General features: G+C 28.5%; 1 protein-coding gene across 5 annotated transcripts in view; it reads right to left on the bottom strand.

The window, feature by feature from the left end:
- LOC142327764 (uncharacterized) overlaps positions 1–21,089 on the bottom strand; it is a 129,991-nt gene that overhangs the window by 91,701 nt on the left and 17,201 nt on the right. For all 5 annotated transcript variants that reach the window (XR_012757080.1, XR_012757079.1, XR_012757081.1 and 2 more), the window contains exons 2-3: positions 18,235–18,362; positions 10,631–10,769 (exon numbers count right to left, since the gene is read on the bottom strand). The gene's annotated coding sequence lies outside the window, so the exon portion shown is untranslated. The remainder of the gene's footprint in view (positions 1–10,630; positions 10,770–18,234; positions 18,363–21,089) is intronic.

The following is a 21,089-nucleotide window of genomic DNA, read 5'->3' on the forward strand; positions in this document are numbered from 1 at the left end:
TTCCAGAAACATATTTGTTGGAGCTTTCTGGACCATTACTTGATGCTGGACGATCATTTTATTGTGACAGTTGATACAAAAGTGTATCGTTGGTTTCGTTACTCGATTGTTATACACATCTTGTTAGTACCTTAAGGGTTAATGAAAATAGAAATCCAAAACAATTAACAGAAATCAAATTGAAAAAAGGTGATATAGTCTATACCCCAATGTTCAGGTACAAAAAAAGAAATATTGAAATGGAAATATAACAGGGATGTGTTAATGATTTCAACAAAACACAGAGATGAAACGGTAACAAAATAGAAGAGAGGGAAGGACAACATGAAACCCAAGGTAGTAACAGACAACAACGGTGCCAAAGCACCGATCTTCTATAAAAAATATGAGAAGATATAATGTTAAGAAGAATTAATTAACCTGTAGTACTTATTAAACATATTGAGATCAAAAGATAAGTAGAATTTTGGAGAATGTTCAAGTGACATAACTTGAGCTTATAATAACAAATAAAAAGAAATTTTGAATTGTTTAGTAAAAGGGAAAAGTTAAAATTTGTTTTAAAATGATTTAACGAAATTACTTCCCTTGGAGAAAAATTTATTCATTAACTTCTTCCATTTTGTCTTCCTTTAAAAATCTGAATGTAGTTTTAATTCTCTAAATTCATTTGTTTTACTTTTAATTGAATCCATATTAGGTTTAAAGTTTGACTACCAGTCTCATATTAATGAAACTGTTTCTTCCAAAATGCCATATACAGCTAATTTTATTTCATTCCTATTTACTACAGGAAGGAGCCAATAATTAGCTATACATGACGTGGAAGAAAAATTACGTTAATCTGAAACTCAATTATTAATAACTTTAGTAGTTTTGTCATTTTTTTGTAATAATGTTCAATAAATAAATACATTATGCATTTCACAATAGCATTATTATAAATTTGGGTTTATAAACATACATTTTTGAGGATTACATTTAAATCATTTGTGCGAGGAAGAAAATGTTCTTACATTTCTTTAAGTACTAGTATTAAACACTTTAAGCAAACCATTAATATATATATATATATATACATAGCTAGATTGGGTAAATCTTATACTTCTTATTCAGCAATAAGCAGTATGCCTTAGTAATATTAAAAATAATTATTAACATGGAAGTTAGAACTAACAAAAAGCATTAATAATAAAACGTAATTGAGTTCATGAGCACAAATAAATAATTTTAGTTGTTAGACTTGTGGGCTTAAATATTGGATGTTGAGGTAATATACATCTGAATCATTAGTTGATAAATTATCAGAATTAAGTAATGACAAATGACCTAATCTTAAGTATTCTTGCATAAAGGCAGAATATTCCCTTTTAAGATTTGTTTCATAATCTTCATTCCAGATTAAGAGCCTACTTTTAGCTTTAATGAACGATTCACCTAGCTGGGGTTTATCAGATTTACGTGGTAATGAGAAGATAAATCTGCCTTGATTGTTCCTAGAGGTATTAAGTTGCAAGTGTGTTTGACATGTAGAAGTTTCATTAACAAACATCAGAATCAGTTTCAAGAATTTTCCAAAAATTTTCAAATATAGTTGAATGTTCTGAGTTATTGTTGGTTGTAAAATGGGATGTAATAGTTTAAATTCTTATGTTTAAATTTAGTAGGAAGACAACCGCTAAGAATACATCCTAGCTTAGTCTCTTGAATAACAGGATATCTTAAATCTCGAATAAATTAGGACAAGGTAATATAATATCTAAATAAAATTGGGCTCAATTAAAATATCGATATTAGTTAATATAAGATAGATTAAGATAAGAATTTTCAACTCTATGTAATGGAAGGTTAGTTTATGTCTGGCAAAACAGCACAATACACCTTGAATGAAACGTTTTTTTATCATGAATGCAATGAAGTACCACACCATAATCAGATTTGACTAATGCATTATTTAAGCCTGAAATAGGCAAATGTTTATTGAATTGAAATCCCAATTTGCAAACAAACGTATATGCCTAAGTCTAACAAGACTACACAAATAAGAATGACCAAAAACATTGTCTACATTACATAGAGCAGTATACAAAATTACATTTTTGTTTAATTGTAAACAAGTCATTATTATTAAATTTATCATTACTTATCTTATCAGTATGAACGAGTGTGTAGTGTCGTTCACATAAATCACATAAGTTATTTGAGCAACACTGATTGTTACTATGACCTCTGTGAAAACATATGAGACAGTTATTTTTTAAAAAGTATCTTCATTCATCATTGGAAAAACTTATAGCACTTTTGTAACTGATGACTGAACTTACAAAATAAACAATGCTTAAAGTTAGATCTAGAATAATAACATTATGTTGTTTATGAATCTTGTTAATGTTTGAAGTAGGATGATGTTTGCGATGAGACAAATGCATTGTTGTAATCTTGTCCTTTAACATTTCCAATACTGAACTGAGTTGTAATACTTTTTGAAAACCCCTTATTTGATAATCTTTCGTTCCATAATCTGGCAGTATTATATTCTAACCTTGTTAACTGGGAGTTTCAATGCCTCAAATGAGTTGACAAATGAAATGTCAATAGGATCTAATGATTATCTTTTAAAAAATATTTTTAAAATGCGATCTGTATTAAAATAATATGCAATCATACATTTGTTATCAAATTGTTTCATCAATAAATCTAATGCGATTTAATTTTCATTGTTTATTGGAAGATTTTTAATAATGGCTAAGGCTTCGTCTCTTAGTGCCATATGTAAATACTGTAATTTTTGAATGTGTTAAATCTTTTTGAGTGTTCTAATTCTTGCAATGAAAGCCTTAATTTATTTTATTTGTCTTAATTGTACTTTATCCACAATGATTACAATTAACTAATATGGCCAAAAAACAAAGTAAAATTAAATTACACTAATATTATGTAAATAAAGGTGTTAACATAAGTTACGAACCCAGTTTCAATGTAGTGAAAAAAACTACTATGTAATATTTTTGTTCATTCATAATTGAATGACATTGTAAAGAAAAGTGAAATTATAGTTAATAATTGCTTAACAATACCTAAGCTCAGCTGGTTCATTAATAAAAAATAAAAAATGATAGGCCATGTTTACATCAAGCAAAAGTATGAAGAAAACATGTGAATCCAAACAAGGTGGTCACAGAGTAAACAATATCAGCGTTAATCGAGGCAACGTTTTAGAATTGCTGCACTTAATCACAAAGTACGATGCTGTACTTCGTAAACATCTTGTAAGATCTAAAATGGGTAGGAAAATTTCTATTGCTTATATGTCACCAGAAATTCAGCAATTTTGGGAGATAAAGTTCCCCAACATACCAGACAAGTAAAAAAGACCAAATATTATTTGATTACATTCGACAGCACTCAGACTTTTCTCACAAAGAAATACATAGCGATTGAAAATCAGGAAGTACACATAGCTGCGGTTAATACATAATTTTATTTGAAATAATTAGTAATCCTTTGATTAGAAAACCAGTGTTCTACCATTCTGTTATCCCAAATTTTAAATATTAAACAACCTATATGTAAAGACAAACAAATTCTCTTCCAGTAGGATTTAACTTCCTACTTCCTCCGTCCTCCATCACGATTTTTTCAGACTAATCTAAATTTAGAATGTAAAATTTTTTTTGTTAATTTATAAAAAATTTTAAATTATTGAAAAATAATACTGGTTAGGATACAAAGCAGTACATGAAAAAAGTACTTTAGTGAGAAATGTATAACTTTATCGAGGTGATTTGTATAGATTAAATGTTACATTGTGTAACAATAAACTTTACAGACCGATTAATTGATTTATAAATCAATTTGTTTTGTGTTTATTATCAAAGTCTTCCTATTAAAACAAAAAATCTTAAGTGAACATCACATGACTTCCTTGCACGCATATTAAATTACATACACATTTTTTTTTTTTAAATGAGAAATACATAAATTTTTATTTCATTAATAAGTTATGATATTTTTTATTGGTATTATTGAATTATTATTTATTGTAATTTTTTTTACAATCAGAGATTAATAATTATTAATCAATATATTGAAAAAAAGTTAAAAAAAAAAAAAAAAAAAAAAAGATGAAGTCAGATTTAAACCGATGTGCCTCCCCCTTGTAAGATTCAAATATTTTGGCTATAACTCTGGAACCGATGAAAGTAAATACCACTTATGGCATATCATTGAAATGCTCTAAATGAGAGCTTATTATTGCAGTTAAGAAAATACACAAACTCCAGATTTTTTGTATTTTGGGCTTTTTTAGATACTTTTGGTCCAGTCAATTGCAATCAAAAGGGGTAGGGCACAACTAGATCTTATAACAATTGTAAATCCAAAATTTCAACATCCTATGGCTAATTGTTTTGAGTTATGTATTTTACATACATATGTATGTAAAAACATACAATGTCACACCGAAACTAATCAAAATGGATCCAGGGATGGTCAAATGGATATTTCTGTTAGTCTTAAAAGCGAAATTTTTTATGATCACAATATTTCCTTTACTTTGTACAAGGAAGTAAAAATGAGATTTCCTTGCATTCCCATTTTAATAAAAGATATTGTATTTTAAATTACAATGATGAAGTTAAAAAATATACAAACATCCTACACGAATTAATTAACCAAAACTGGCTTGTATTGAAAACTGAAAAACAATAAGCTAAACAAAAAAAAGTATATTATAATACAAAAGAAGATTACGGTAAAAATTATAAAATTAAAATTCAACTAGGGTAACCTATATATATATTTCTACCACTAGATTGCAGTTTACATAGATTTGCATTTTGTAATAACAAAGCAAACTTCAAAACTATATCAATAAAAATGACATTAAAGTTACATATTAATGAAATGTGGGGCACCCCCTATTTCTACTTGATATTATTGATAGCATTTAATATAATGAGTCCTTCTTTCTTTACACTTGTACAATATATAATCCTTAGCTTAATGTCAATAGCTATCTCCCACCCACAGTTTATGAAAATGATCTTTTTTTCATACAAAAATCTTTGTATGGAACTGTGGCGCTTCACAGATCAAACACCATCTTCCTATGTGCGTACACACAAAGGAAGCTGCACATAAGACTGTGAGGGAGGTAGGGAGTGTGGTAGGGTGGGAGGGGGGGGAAGGAGGTAGGGAGGTAGATAATCACGCTCTTTATTTATGGCAAGTTTTATACAACCGGATTCCTTCTTGCTTATTATTTTCTTGCTTCCTAACTACAATCTGTTCTATCCAAATTTCTTGAACTTGATTTCTGGCATGATCTCTCTTCTTGTACTTTGGACAAATTTATATAATTTCAAGCAAAACTTTAAGACCAAATGGAAAAATATAAATATGTTGGTATTATTCAAATTAGAATGCAGAATTGACAGCTAAATAAAAAAGGAATATCATTGTTGCTGCATTACCCTTTTAAACTCTACAGCAATAATTGTGGTAATCTCTAGACATCAGTGACTTAATGAAAAACTAAAAGATCTACAGCAGGAAGCAGCTCCATTATATATTGCTTCATCGATATTTTTCTTAAGAGAAAAAATGTTTAACTTACGAAATAAAAAAATTGGAATATCAGATTTAACTGAATAATAAAAATAATTTAATAATAACAGAAAAAAATTAAATAAATAATAACAAATTGTTTATCATACAGGCAATTAATTAACTTTACATATAATATGCATAATCATCTTGATAACAATGTGAGTTGCTTGGAACTTTGCTTATAGTTTTTAAGAAATACAAATAAATTCTCAACAACTGAACAACTAAAATCTCTTTGTAGGAATATATTCAATACTCTCCAAGCATCTCGTAGATATGAGTTATAAATCCACTAAAATAGAAAATAGTGTTGATATTGTATACACACTGTAAGGAATTGTGTTCAGTAGAACACAAAATGACATATTAAATGAATAAGCACAATTAAATACAATACAGTATTTGATTAAATTCTAAGTATATCTGTTCCTAACATGAAAAGGCATAAATGTTTCACGCTTTGGTTATTAATTCCTTATTTATAATGATTTGTTTTGCCCCTGCTGCCCCATTTGCACAGAAAGTAACAAAATTTAACGCAGCTGAATTGCAAACCATTAAAAACGCAATAAATTACACAACATATAGTTCAATGGTACTTGTAATCTGCTACCTCTGTGTAAACGGCAGTTCACTAGTACTTGTACTGAATTTTTTCTAATCGGATTTTCATATTTTTCTTTTATGCTAGTTGCATTTGCTAATGGCACAGAAGAAAATTTTTTTCCGTTGTGCAAAAGGACAATTTTTAAACTAATTTTCAAAGAATCGAGCAATCTTCTTTCTGTAAAGTTATGTTCATTATGCAGTGAATCCATCACAGCACAAATATTGTTACAAAACACTAATTTATTTTTTTCAGAATATCAATCTTGAAACTCTTCCTAATAATAATGAAAAAAATATATTTCATATCAGTTTGGAGTAGTTTCCAGCCTTTCACAAATTCAAATCCTGAACAAGGTCATAATTCACTTTGAATTACCTAATAAGATTCATGGGAAGAGGATTCTGCTTCAAAAGTAGGACCTTCTTGCTCTTCTTGTCAGAATTCAATGGCTACCTCATATTCTGATGAATTTTCTAAAGTTAAATCCTCACCACGAGGCACTCTCCTAATAGCAGATGGTGTACGTTTGGATATTAGCTATTCTTTTGTTTCTGTAATACAGAAATAATAGTTCAATGATCTTGTAGTTCATGCCACATATTGATATGGTAAAACTCATGTGCTAATTATCCCTAGCCCAGACAGTGAGATGTTTCACACAGGTTGAACAGTAGATGTGATGGGATCAATTCTAACTTTGATCTCAAACCTTAATGCCGGAATTTACTTCATAGATTTTTTAATTAGTGCAGTCAAACTTAATAGTTGTTCTTCAAGCATCGAATCCCCACACTTGTAACAGAAGTTTGGCTCAATTACGCATTTCTTGGCAAATTTATTCTCTTAACCCAACAAACCCGACACAGTAACTGTATATCACAAAACAGAATGAAACCACTGTATGTGCATACACAGTGAATTTTTATACAATATTGGTGTGTTCAATGAATAACTCTACTCTGTACTGACGTGTTAGAACCTACTGTACATGAATCAATCATACAATTGCAGATGTTGGCTACATAATATTATAATTGTATCCACTCTCAATTAGAAATCATTTTAAATATTCTTTTATGTACGTAAGTTATCCCTAAAAAAAATACATCGAATTCCACTTAAAAATATGTAGAAATATATTATTTAAAAATACATAAAAAATGTACTTCAAAATATGTTATCACATGTAGATTATGGAAAAATCCTGACTGCATTTTTTTAATTCAGCATAAAAAGTTAAATCACAAAAACAATAAAACTTTCATTTAATGAAACTGTGTTTATTAGTGTAATTAGATCATGCTAAACTGAACGCAATATTTGATTTTTTTTATTCATCATTCTGGCAAACGTTAAACTATACAACATACTACTACATTACTGTATAAGTTGTCAACATATTTATCCTATGATGCATATCTCACACCTTCTGTATGAAAAGATATTATTAACCATATGCACCGCTCTGGCACATTATTTAATTCTAATCCACATTTACTTAGGCATTCATGGGCTGCTTATAAATCTCTCTGATAGTATTTAGTGAGCAAATGTAAACTTTTATCTGAAAATTTACTTGCTAATTTTGTCAATAAGTTAGTTTAAGTTCTTTATATAATGAGTTTCTTGAACTGTTAAGTTACAGTTTAACTAATAGTTCTATTATAACGATTAACAATGTTCTTTTTAATTAAGTATTTTTGATAAATGGTCTTGTTTTCTTAGATCAATAAATAAATAGATACACAAGCACTTTTAAGTCACTCCTATCCACTCTTTTAAATCATAAAACTGAATTATAACACTGTTATAGAACAGCTATGAATTAGATAGTGTTTTTTTCTTAATGCGAGTAAATAAATAAATTTTTGTTACTAAGAGTACATATATAATACTAACATTGTTCTTTTTATCTTTTGTTGCAGGTACGACAACGATTACTTACATAGGTTAAGAGTGAACAGTCTTAATGTGGCTAGCTAATTAGTTTTATAATAACAATTAAAGGGAGGACTACTTACTTTGTAACTGGTGCTTCTTTCCCAGTAGGATTAAGTTTTTTTTAGGTAATTATATATTTTTGTTTTGTTTTGTAAACATGTGCATGTTAGAGTAAATTTGCATGTTAGAATTAAGGAAAAATTGTGTTTCCCCAGTAGGCCCCTCAGTAGGTTATAATTGTTTTTTAATTATGTTATATATGTTGTATTTTTTTACAGTTTAGTGTATTTTAAGTTAGAATTAATTATGTTAAGTCGCGTTCGCGTTCCATACCCCATCCACAGTAGGACCAATTATTAAGTGAGATATCATTTTAAAAATGCTTTGTTATATTTATTTAAGATTAGATTAAGTGCATGCTGTTAAGCCATGTTAACCTGAAGGGAATTTTCCCTAAGTACTGTTTTATTTATTATGTATATATATATTTCAAGTACATCAAATTGTATTTCTATTAATCGTCTTGATATTTTTACTAATTTTGTTTCAGAAAATTTAAGTTTGTTTCAGGAATAAATGATTGTAATATTTTAACTAATCGATGGTGAAAAAAATAGTGTGATAAAGAATAAAAAAGGAAAAATGGATTCCAAAAGAATTTAAATATTAATAACTTGTTAATTTGTATTAATTTGTTTTACTATTTTTATACTAATTTTTCTCCAGAGTATTTCAAGTGTGTTTTAGGTACAGAAAATTGTGATATTTTAACTAACTAATGCTGGAACAACACACTAAAGTGATGCTTAGAAAATTGAACATGTGATGATGAATGTATAACAAAATATAAGATGAAAAGGCCAATTTGAAAAGAGTTCAAATAATGATCAGATTAAGAAGAAGACAGTCAACATCTAGATGGCATAAGTGAGTATAATTTTAAATTTAATTAGATTATAGGAAAACTATGTAAAACCTCATGATCTAATTTCTTTTATAAAATAATTGAAAAGTTTTTTTTTGTAAAAGAAAGTTTTAATTTTTGACTCCATAAATGGTAAAACATTTCATGGAATGCTGCATTTGAGTTTAAATAGTTGTAAGATGTTGTTGCTGTTACCTATTTTTAACAATAAAAGAACTTCTGCATTCACTATAGACACATTATATTAATCATGTAAGCATTATAAATCTTCATTAGCAGTTTTATTTTACATCACATTAAAGATAGGCACTCACTTTTTCTGTTTAGCTTTCAGAACCACTTTGAGGTATTACTTTAGAGGATGACATGTATGAATGTAAATGAAGTATTGTAGTCTGGTACAGTCTCACATCAACCATTCCTAAGATGTATGATTAATTGAGACCTAACCACCAAACACTGGTATCCACAATCTAGTATTCAAATCCATATAAAAGTTACTAGGATTTGAATCTTAGAATTCTCGACTTTGAAATCAGCTGATTTGCAATAACAAGTTAACCACTAGACCAGCTCGGCGGGCTATTAAAGATGTGCTGCTTTCTACCAACAGCACTGCTAACCTGGTAAGTTGATTGTTATTTAGCAAACTCACTGGACCTTCTCTTATAAGTAATCGATCTTTATTTGCATTGTTACACAAATTTGGTTATATGACATTAAAAATTGCTAATCTGAACAGAAGGCTGAGGAAATACTTTGGACAGTGTAACAAACTTAATACCAGACAGTGTAAGTGGTTGTTAATGAGATAAAGCAAAAAGAAAAATAGCATTGTCCCTCTTGTTATGAATTTTTGATTGACATATTTTAAAATTAACTTAGGAAATAAAAAAAAACCATGGGCTCTATCTTTGCATATCTATGCATGTCTTCTGCATATCTTGAGCAGAAAATTTAATACAGTAATACAAGGGCTGTTTGGTATTCGAATGGTATAGTGTGAAAAACAAAATCATTTCAATTCTTTGTTTGCAAAATATGTGTAGTTAAAAAAAAGTTGCTATTCATTTCATTAATCTACCATTGACATTAAGACCTGTACTTCATGGACAGGATACTTCTATTTAAGACTTCAATCTGTGTTACCAGGCAATAAAATTTCATCCATCTAGCATATAGAAAAAGTTGATACAATTTCTTCACTGGCCTTCGAAGATTAGAATCTATAGCCACCCAAAGATGAAGGATTTTGTTCACAATTTGGGTCTTGCTAAAAAAATTAAAAAACTTTTAGGATCAATATTGAATGGAAAAATATTCTAATTTCTGGATGAAATTTTACTAATACAGAGATAACAGGAAAAATTCTAATTATTCAGCAGATCCTTGTCTTAATCTGTCGGTCATCTAGAAATACTTATGATCAACACACTATGTTTGTTTATTGACTCAAAGTAGTCTAAAAGATATTCTCTCAATGGAAATAAACTTATTTTAGTATCAACTGTGCATTCAATATCCATTAAAGAAATTTTCCTTACCATGCCTTACCCCACACTGACTTGGAAAATCTACCAGGTTGTTGGATTCCCCTGGCAATGTCAAAAATTAATTTTCTATTTTCCTCTCTCCCAAAATACTATGAAGCTTTTTTTTTTTTACTAAATTAGTTCAAATCCTCTGAAACAGAATAATAATAATAATAATAATTAATAACAAACTTTATAATACAAATACAATATTTAGTACTGTAATTTATTAAAACAAAAAAAAAATCATAATACACTAAGAAATTGTTCTTTTTTTTCAGAATTTTAATTAACTGAATTATAATATTTTATACAATCAATTTGGTATTTCTCTATGAAAGTTATTTAAACTTAATGAAGAATTCTTTTGTAATTTGAAAAAATATACTACTGATGGTAAAATGCAATATATGTACCAAAGAACAAAGATCGCATGAGAAAAAAAAAGAATAGTGTAGATAAACAAAACTTAGGAAGAAGCAGCCAATCATTAATTTTTTTTTCATTATTGACATCACACTTTATTTAAATATTATAAATTAAGAGTAAGAAATATAGTGAATTATAATAAAGAATCGTTCAATATATAGAGACAAACATCTTTAGTTAAAAATATATCTAAATAGATGTGTCTTCTTAGTTGAGGTTAGGTGGGACATATTGGTCGGTTCTTCAACGTGATTGTGGTTCGTGTGTGACCAGTGGGTATTTTGCAGTGAAATGTCGCAGGAAGATGGCTTTAGGCTACATGCAAGCCTGTCTAGGTCCCCCGTTTGTGGTCAGGTTGCAGAGGCACCTGCTGAGGAGGGTGGTCTAATTGAATTAGGGAATCAGCATCTGGGGAAGAAGATGGTGGATCCTATGGGGTATAGATCTGACACTGAGGTGTTGAAGGCAGTCAGGGTTGTTGACATGTGGAGGAGCAGCTACAAAATAGTGATGAAGAAGTTTGTTCGTTCCCTCCCCATTCTGTTGACAGAGTACCTGGTGGATTGTTTCAAAAAACTATTCCCAAAGGCTGATTGGATGCCTTGGCAGGATATCACTGCAGAAGGTACAGTGCCTCTGTTTAACCGGAGTGAATGAACAGCGGCCGCTATGCGCGTTAGCCTGAGGAAGAGCCCTGGACTGGATGGCATCACTAAGAAATTACATTCGGGAGTAAGTTTAGTAGTTATTTTATTTTTTAAAATATATATATACATATACTGCTCTTAAAATAATGTGGATGAAACTACTTCAGTGTATGAAACTGCGCTGAACAATTAACTACAATTGTGTGGCCGATAATGTCAGTATGGCTGTTTTGCAGAGGTGGTGACCTCTCGTTGGGTGGGGACTGAGTAATGCTTCAAAAGTGGGTCTGGTCCTCAGTAAGTACATTTGCAAATAAAAAGAAAAAGAAAAATAGATATGTGCTACTTTCAAATCATAAGGTTGGTCGCCTTGACAGAGGATATCCCTCAAAACCAAGATGGCAGAAGAATTATTGCGCCAGGGCTAGCCTTCACATGGTGGATGATGAGGGGACAGCCTGTACAAGGAGGTGGTTGGGGGTCCCATTCGGGTCGTCACTACTGTCAAGATGTGCAGGACTCTCCAACCCACCAGCATGGGGCCGACGATGACCTGTGCTTGTTTCCAACAGATCTGTAGCGTTACTAGCATTGGATGTAGACAGCGACTCCCCCCCCCCCTCACAGTTGTGGTGTAGATCAAACCCCAGACCCCTACTGGACTGGTTGCTCCATGAGTGAATAGACATAGACAGGAAGAAGTTCAACTGTGAATAAAGGGTCCAACGACCATGTGTTTTGCCGGAGTATGCAGGGTAAGCGAGATAGGGATAGTGATAGCCTATGTATGGAGGTGGTTAGGGGCTCTTGGGTCGCTGCTACTGGTGATATGTGTAGGACTCCCAACACCGCCCTGTGTGTCCCACGGGAAAAACAGCATGTCCTGAGTAATGCCAATAGGTGGGTAAGGGTACCTCCCCTAAGGCAACATGCCTTAGGGGAGGTTGTTTAGAGAGTCCTTATCATCTCTGATGGGAAACCTCACACACCCAGTGATGCGAGCTGCAGCGTGTCCTGCGCAAAAAAAAAAAAGAAAGTAAACTGGTAATCATAAAATAAGTTTTATATATATTAGTGAAATCCATCTATAACAAGGCTAATGTAATTATTAGGAGAGATTTCCAAACTAAATTATGTAATGTAAATTACATCCAGGAAAAGACATCGATTCTTACTACAACATAGTTATATCTAAATGCAAGGTGAGGTACAGAAAACAAAAGAAAAAAAGGGATAATAAAGACCAAAGAAAAAAAGGGATAATAAAGACCAAAAAAAAAATAATGATATGAAATAAAAATTGGAACAAACATAAGTTCATAACTATTACAAAAAAGATTTTGCAAAAAATGGATAGATAAAATTAACAAATAATTATAAGCAAGAAAGTGATTTCAAATAGTAATATGTCTAAAGAAAATTACGTATTTTACATTTACGTTTGAAATTTTTTCCACTTAACTTTAGCGATGTAACTGATAAGCACAAAAAACAATTTCCTCAGGATGCATCAGCGATGGAAACATGCTTTCAGGGAAAATGGTGCTTAAAGATACTTGCCGGTTACTGCTGGAGAATGAAAAGGGATATTCCTAAGGATGAATTAGAAGAAAACTAAAGAAAAACAGATATTAGGTAAGGTAATTTCATACTTAGGCTATATAATTCATAAGTCAGGTTTTCTTTAAATTTGCGTTACTAAATACCCTACCCACCGATTTAATTTTGGTTTACAGATTTGAAATCATGCAAAAAGTAGTATTCACTTTATTAAATACATACAATTGGAATAACATTTTTTTTTTAAATGTTGGGAATCAGCAAGTTGTTGACGATTATTTGTTTGTGATTTGCGCCGACTTCAAAAGGTTAAAATATTTCTTTAAATTTAACAGTATTATGTTTTTAAAAATTTTATTTAAATATTTTTATTTTTTATTTTGTATAACCACTACAAGAGGGGTATATGTATTTAAATGATTTATAAAAGTAAATTTCATATAAAATCAAGTCTGTAACACCTTTATTGAATGCTAGGATAAAAATTGTTTGAATCACACAAAAAACATATAGTATTAAAACCATTTTTCTGTAGTGTAATTCATGGTAATATTTTTTTTATTCTACATAATGGTGAAGAAAGCAATTTTTTTTTTTGATCAGGAAGGTAAATATAAAATGTTGTTTATTTAAACCAAATGTGTGATTTTTTTTTTGTAATGATTATTTGACTTTGTCAGGTAAGGTGATTGATATCTATTATTAAATTTCCCAATATTAAGATAAAATTTATTCTGATAAAAAATAATTTTTGTTGCTCTTATGCTAAGAAGTTTAATATACTTCTTTCTTATTTACAGCCCTGTTTGCCATGATTTCAGCATTTCTTGTTCATTAACTTTAGAGAAAGGAATCTGAAACAATGAACAAGAAATTTTCACCAGATTATAGTTAAATTATTTTATGTTGTACAAGTTTTTGTACGAGATAAGTGTATCTTTCTGCGATCTTAAGTAAGTACATATTATTTAAATTTTAGTAGAAAAAAGTTTTATTTTTCAGTAAAATTTTTTAATAGTATTGCAAAAGAAAAAGGTTCTCTTTGAAACCCTTGTCGATCTCGGTCATTGGTTAAAAATAAGTACTCTCCATATTTGTGTAGAATAGCTGTACACTAGAAACATTATGCTTATTAACGCAAATCTTTTTTTCTGCCCAGAATTATGAAATGATGACCAAGATGGCCAACAATTGTAACAGAAATTCTTGTTAAAAATAGTCCTTTTTCATCTTTATTTTAATTGAAATCTTACAGCTATGTAAGACTAAATGTTTATATAATAATTATGAATGTGTAATTTTCAGAATTCCTAAAGATACTCTTCAAACTTCAACAACAATAAATACGCACAAAAGAATAAATATAATGAATTATATCACAAATTTAGTATTTATTCCTGGTTTGTAAAATATAATTTATGAAATACTATAATTTATTTTCACCTGTCTGATGGCATGGCTTAGAACCGGTCTAAATTAGTCAAGTTTCTTTTGCAGTACTATTTCAATAGAATAAAAAATCATATATTAAATTGATTTTTTTTAATTTTTCATATATTAAGAGTATTTATATTTTTAATTAGAAGTCATTATTAGTTGTAAAAACGAGTAAACTTAATTGCGTTTATTATATTTTTTGCTCAGGTTAATAATCACTTAAGTTAGAATTTTTTCTGAATCCTTTTCAAATTTTAGTTCTTTTGTTCCATATTTTATACTATCCCTCTCTTTCTTTCTTTGCAGTTTTCATGTTCTTTAGAGTTTCATTTCCAGTTTTATAAACTAGTACTAAGAAACCTAAAAATTCTAGTTTTTTTTCTAATGAATCACTTCTGAACAATAATTACATATTTTTTATGTTTGTAAACAGATTTTCTGATTTTTAAATTCAAGAAATAACATTATCTTTTATTATAGCAATCATTATTTTCAATAATTTTATTTATAGTTATTATTTTTATAGAAACCCTTTCATTATGAATTCAACTGTAATTTGGTAATAAATGTAATCCATTCAACCTAATAGATAAATTAAAAAAATAATACATAACGCTTTCAAAAAAAGAAAAAAACATTCACATTTAATTAAAAACAAAAAATTATATATAATTAAACATTAAAAATTCAAACAAATCGGGACATACATAATTTCAATTCTTAATACATTAAAATTTTTGAACGTACAGTATATTATTATAAAATAACATTATAATAGAACACTAAAATAAATTATGGAAAAACAATAAATACAAAAATCATTTATACATTTTTATTGTGGGTAGAAGAAAGTTACAGCTTGAATGATATAAATTAATAAATTAGAAATACCTTACAGCAGGCAACAGCGGAATATTTTTTGATGGCCAGAATCATAATTAATAGACTTCATTTTTAACAAATGAAAAATTATTTGAAATATCCACAAATTTTTTGATGCATCATTAATTTACATTTTATTACTGCAAGATTTTAACTTTTTTATATCACGAGTATCCATACAAGATCTTTAATAAGATTTATAATGAGTCTTTAAGACTCAATGTTGATGTCATCTTCATCAGAATCATTTTCACTAGCATAAATTTATTTTACGGATTTTCCAATAACATCATTTTTTTTCATTTTGATTATCATTATATCTCAAACAAGAATTAAATGACAGATTCATTCATCTCTTTTAACACTTTAGCTCTCTCTATATATATATATATAACACTCTGGGGCCTAAAAAAAATATTTTTTTTACTTGGCTGGTGGACTTAGGCATTAATAATGTATTTCCATCAAAATTAGACATCCATTACCAAATCTGTGGCAGTTAGGCCCTGTTATATACATATATGTATCACTTACCATGTGGGCAGTGGTACATATCATACAAAATTTTTTATCAAACATTTTTTTTTTATTTTAAAAATAAAATAACAACAAGAAAATTGCTAATACAAAATGACTCTTACCCATAAAAATATTATTAATTTATTTAGGTTAACCTTTTTATAGTCCATTTTTTCTTTCTCTATATTTAAATATCTATATGTACAATATAATATTCTTTCAGTCTCCATGAAGCACAGAATTAGAGAAACATTCTTACCTTTAATATTTTATTCCATCTAAGCGCTTTCGGGCCTAAGCCCATCCTCAGTGATGCTTTTTTTATAATTTGTAAAACTGTTTACAGCCACACAATAAAATTTTTAGCTTTTTACATTTTGTAAAAAAATTGTTTGTTTAAAAATAAAACAAGAATTCATGTTTACAACTGTATATATATAATTGTATGTGTATAATATATATACAATTTTTCTAAAATTTCCAATTTTTTATTACTATTTTCATCTTCAATATTTATTTTTCCAACTATTTCCAAATTATCTTCTAAATTAGTCATATCATGATTATTATTTATCAAATGGTCAGCAAGAGATCGTCAGGGTTGAGAAACCCATTTTTTTTTTTGGAAACTGGATATTTAGAAAAATTGTATATATATTTATACATATATGTGTGTATATATATGTAAATTTAGACATATAAATCTGCAAACAGAATTTGATGGGAACATTCTTATTAAAATCATTTAAGATGGTATACAAGATAAGATATGATAAATTAAAGTAGTAAAATAACTTCATCCATCATCAATGAGATTTACAACCCAACCTATATTATACGCAGAGTGAAGCTGAACAAACTGATCAATGTCAGCCACATATCTGTTGACTCGTACTCCCTGTTTGTTTATACATAACACTTGATTTTTCTCATAGACATTGTGCAAAAAACACATACAAATTTTCTTCCTCCATCTTTCCATTTTGAAACCACAATGTCCCCACATAGCAAAGATTTTTAGGGAATAGCTTTCTAGTCTGTCTAATTGTAGCGCAGATAAATATATTTTTTTGTAATAATTGTTTAATCATTTCAATATTTGAAAAGAAATTGTCAAAGAGGCAGTAACCCATCACCTCAAATATGTTTGCAATCAACTGTAATTTGGTAATAAATGTAATCCATTCAACCTAATGGATAAATTTAAAAAATAATACATAACGCTTTCAAAAAAAGAAGACATTCACATTTAATTAAAAACAAAAAATTATATATAATTAAACATTACAAATTCAAACAAATCGGGACGTAGATAATTTCAATTCTTAATACATTCAAATTTTTGAAAGTACAGTATATTATTATGAAATAAAATAATAGTTAATACTGGTTGTGCCAGAGGCTATAACCCACATCTTGAACCACCTTTTTATCAGCTTCATTGGCATGTATTGTTACAAGAAGCTTCTCTCCTTAAACTTCATCATTCATTAAGAAATAAGTAGTATATTTCTGATTTCATATTTTACAAAATTACATTTTGAATTGTTGTATATTAAATTAAAATAAAATAGCTTTTTATTAGCATAAACAGTTGCTAGTAACATTTCACTTACAATAAGAACAAAATAGAGGTATAATTTTTGAAGGCCTATAAGCATCATGTAATGATTTAATTTATGGATATAATTTAATATAATAAATTTTTAAACCTGAATCAGATCAAATTAAAAAAGAATATTACAATATAGGTTCCACTTTATTAAGTTTCTATAAATTCTTTCAGTAATCGCAAAACGCAGAAGCACTGATTTTATTGACCGTCATAAAAGAAGTAACATAACCTAAGTTTTGTACAGATTCATGATTTAAGTTTTATAACATCTTCTCAACAAAAAACTCCATATATTTGCTTATATCACTTCAAACTAGAATATTCAAGGATTCTTTTGAACTAATTTACAACACTCAAATTGTTAGTACTTTCTGTAAATTGCATTTCAAAAGCATGTAAGCAGTACCTTATTTATAGGTTAGCTGATGATGCTATATTTATTCATCCGTAATTAAAATAATGTCTTGAATCCTTAAAAAGTAATACACAATAATTAAAATATATTATTTTATCATCTAGTAACTTACCTTGTTAAAATATAAGATATTGTAGACGTACAATCAAAAATAAAACTGTCCCACAAAACGGACGTAATTCTCCCTCCCAACAAACCGCTGGTGCTGTAGTCGCAAACCGCTTTTAAGTCAACAGCGATCTGTTACCATAGAAGCGGGAAAATTAAAATCTGGTATGTGACTGTACCAAAGGGCGTTTATACAATCTAAATGAACAATAATAATTAATTTATATATAATTTTGTATACAATATGACCTCTAATGTCTGGTGGTACAAATAGGTACGAAGGACCTATAAAGGGTTGAATAAACATAATAGATATATTTAATCTTGTAACTCAATGATATTTTGGCTTAAGAGGAGGGACTTTATTGTGTTTTCTTTGCTATTTTTAATAGATTACCTAACATTTAAAAATATCCTTTTTAACAATTTATTTAAAATACAATTAACATTTTTTTTAAATTAAAAATACAATTATAAATTTAACAATATAACTGTAGATTTTTAAACAATACTAATAAAAAAATTAAAAAACAACCCTGGTTTTTTTTATCTCAATGATATGTATAAAAATATGTAATCAAATAATTTTTTAATTGTAATTTATTTTGTATAAATATATATATATATATATATATATATATATATATATATATATATATCTATATGTATGTTTAATTACATAATTTTTTTATTTTATAAAAATATGATTTTGTGATGGATTGAATGTATGGGAGTCGACTCATTCAACTATAGCCAACCAAGTAGATTTTTTGTGAAGGTAAATCCTGCCATCGGCTAAATTCATACTTGTGACCATAACTATGTACAGACATCGACCGCATCGATTGTCACACAGACAAAAACGGAGTTGTTAGGGGCATATCAGTCTAGTTATAAAAAGGTCTGACTTCTTTTAACTTCATTTTTTTGTACCAATTATAAGGCCAAATGTGGTATTTTAAACGATGCGAGAGTAGTCTACCTACATTTGACTAGGGACTAATAGCCCTATGTACCCTATTATTTATTTTATACCTAAATATAAGTTTTAAATATTTAGCTTTAACAGTAAAATTACTGCTAACTAAGACTGCAATCAGCAAGAGTTTCAAAGACCAGACTGGGGTCTACATGCCATCATTAGATAGCCTAAAGGGGTAACAGAATTAATATTAGTTAAAAAACTATTGATTCATTAAATGTTATCTCCCTCATCAAAAGTTGAAATCGATTTATTTGTTTACGTCATTCGTATGAAAGGTGCAATTTTGTTTATACATTTTGTAAATTAAGCATACTAACGATCTTTGCTCATTAAAGCACAATAATTTTTTAATTTATTTATAATGGAAAAATAACTGATTTGTGTTTTTTTATATATGGCAAATATCAGTACACAGGACCAGAATACTGTTTAGATTTTTATCTAAAACGATCAGAATAGATTACATAATTGTAAATTTCTATGTTTGAGTTCATTTCTCAAAGTAATTTCAGAACTTTTATTCTGTTAATTCATATATCGATTACATTCTATATAATTTTCTTCATATTATATAAGCCTTTTTTAATATTTTATCAAAAATGTATTCATATTCGATTGTTAGCTGAAGTAATATACTCATTACTTGTAATAAACCATCGTGACACATAATGTTTTTTTTTTCACTCGATTCTTTCTACATTATCCTGAAGATGGGTGTAACAGATGAAACTTTTTTCGATATATTTTATTGATAAGAGATTGTAGATCGTTACTATAATAATTTTTATTTCTTTTTTTCAGGGAAAAAGGATGGATATCAGATGTGGAAGAAATTTATAAATCGTAAAGATTTATTATAATTAAAATTGTAATATTATCATAATGTATAAGTTGTTTTTACTATTTTATATGCCTGTAATCTGATAATATACCATAGACATAAATATTGTTAGGCTGTTCTTAGCAAGGTTTTGCCACAGTTTCCCTTGATACAATAGGGAAAATGCCAGAACAGTTCATTTAGTTTTCCGTGGAATTTAATCTTTGATATACTTATTCACACTTAAAATAATAAAAATAAATATTATTTATTTATAATTTTATTTCTTGTAATTTTTTCATTACCTGCTTAATGCTGAATTATTGTGTCCCCATTAACCATTAAAAGTTGAAATTTAGCTCAAATATTGCGGTATGTCTACATATAAGAATATGAGGAATTTGATAACATAAAATTTTGAATTTATTTAAAGGAGTGGGGTACGTATCGCCGTTCAAAAATTTTTAATTTTTGTAGAGGCATCATAGGATCTAAAAATTTGGTACAAATTTGTCAGTTGATCCAACTTAGGGGTGGGAATATTCCCATCCCTAAGTACGGTATTCTTTGGTGGTTGGGTTTTAATTAACCACGCATCTCAGGAATGGTCAAACTGAAACTGTACAAGACTACACCTCAATTACACTCATACATATCGTCCTCATTCATCCTCTGAAGTAATACCTGAACGGTAATTCCCGGAGGCTAAACAGAAAAAGAAAGGAGTCATCTACTGTATGTTCCATTGCAAAAGTTATCGCTATGTGTTTTTCATTTATTTATCTAGTTAAAATATTTATATTTTTTTAATTTATTTAGCAATAATAAGTATTTCACAAAATACATACTATTTACCATGATTCTATCAAGTAATGACATTTGAAAAATAATTATTTTTATAAAATACTTGAAATAAAAATATTAACATATGCATATAATTACATTTGAAAATAAATTACGAATGAAGAACCGGATAATCGACTACACCACAAATATTATTTTCGAAGTACACGGTACTTATTTTGATGGAAATATTTAATCATTATTTTAGTTA

This window comes from Lycorma delicatula, chromosome 7 (assembly GCF_047948215.1).
Source record: "Lycorma delicatula isolate Av1 chromosome 7, ASM4794821v1, whole genome shotgun sequence".
NCBI classification, from domain to species: Eukaryota; Metazoa; Arthropoda; class Insecta; order Hemiptera; family Fulgoridae; genus Lycorma; species Lycorma delicatula.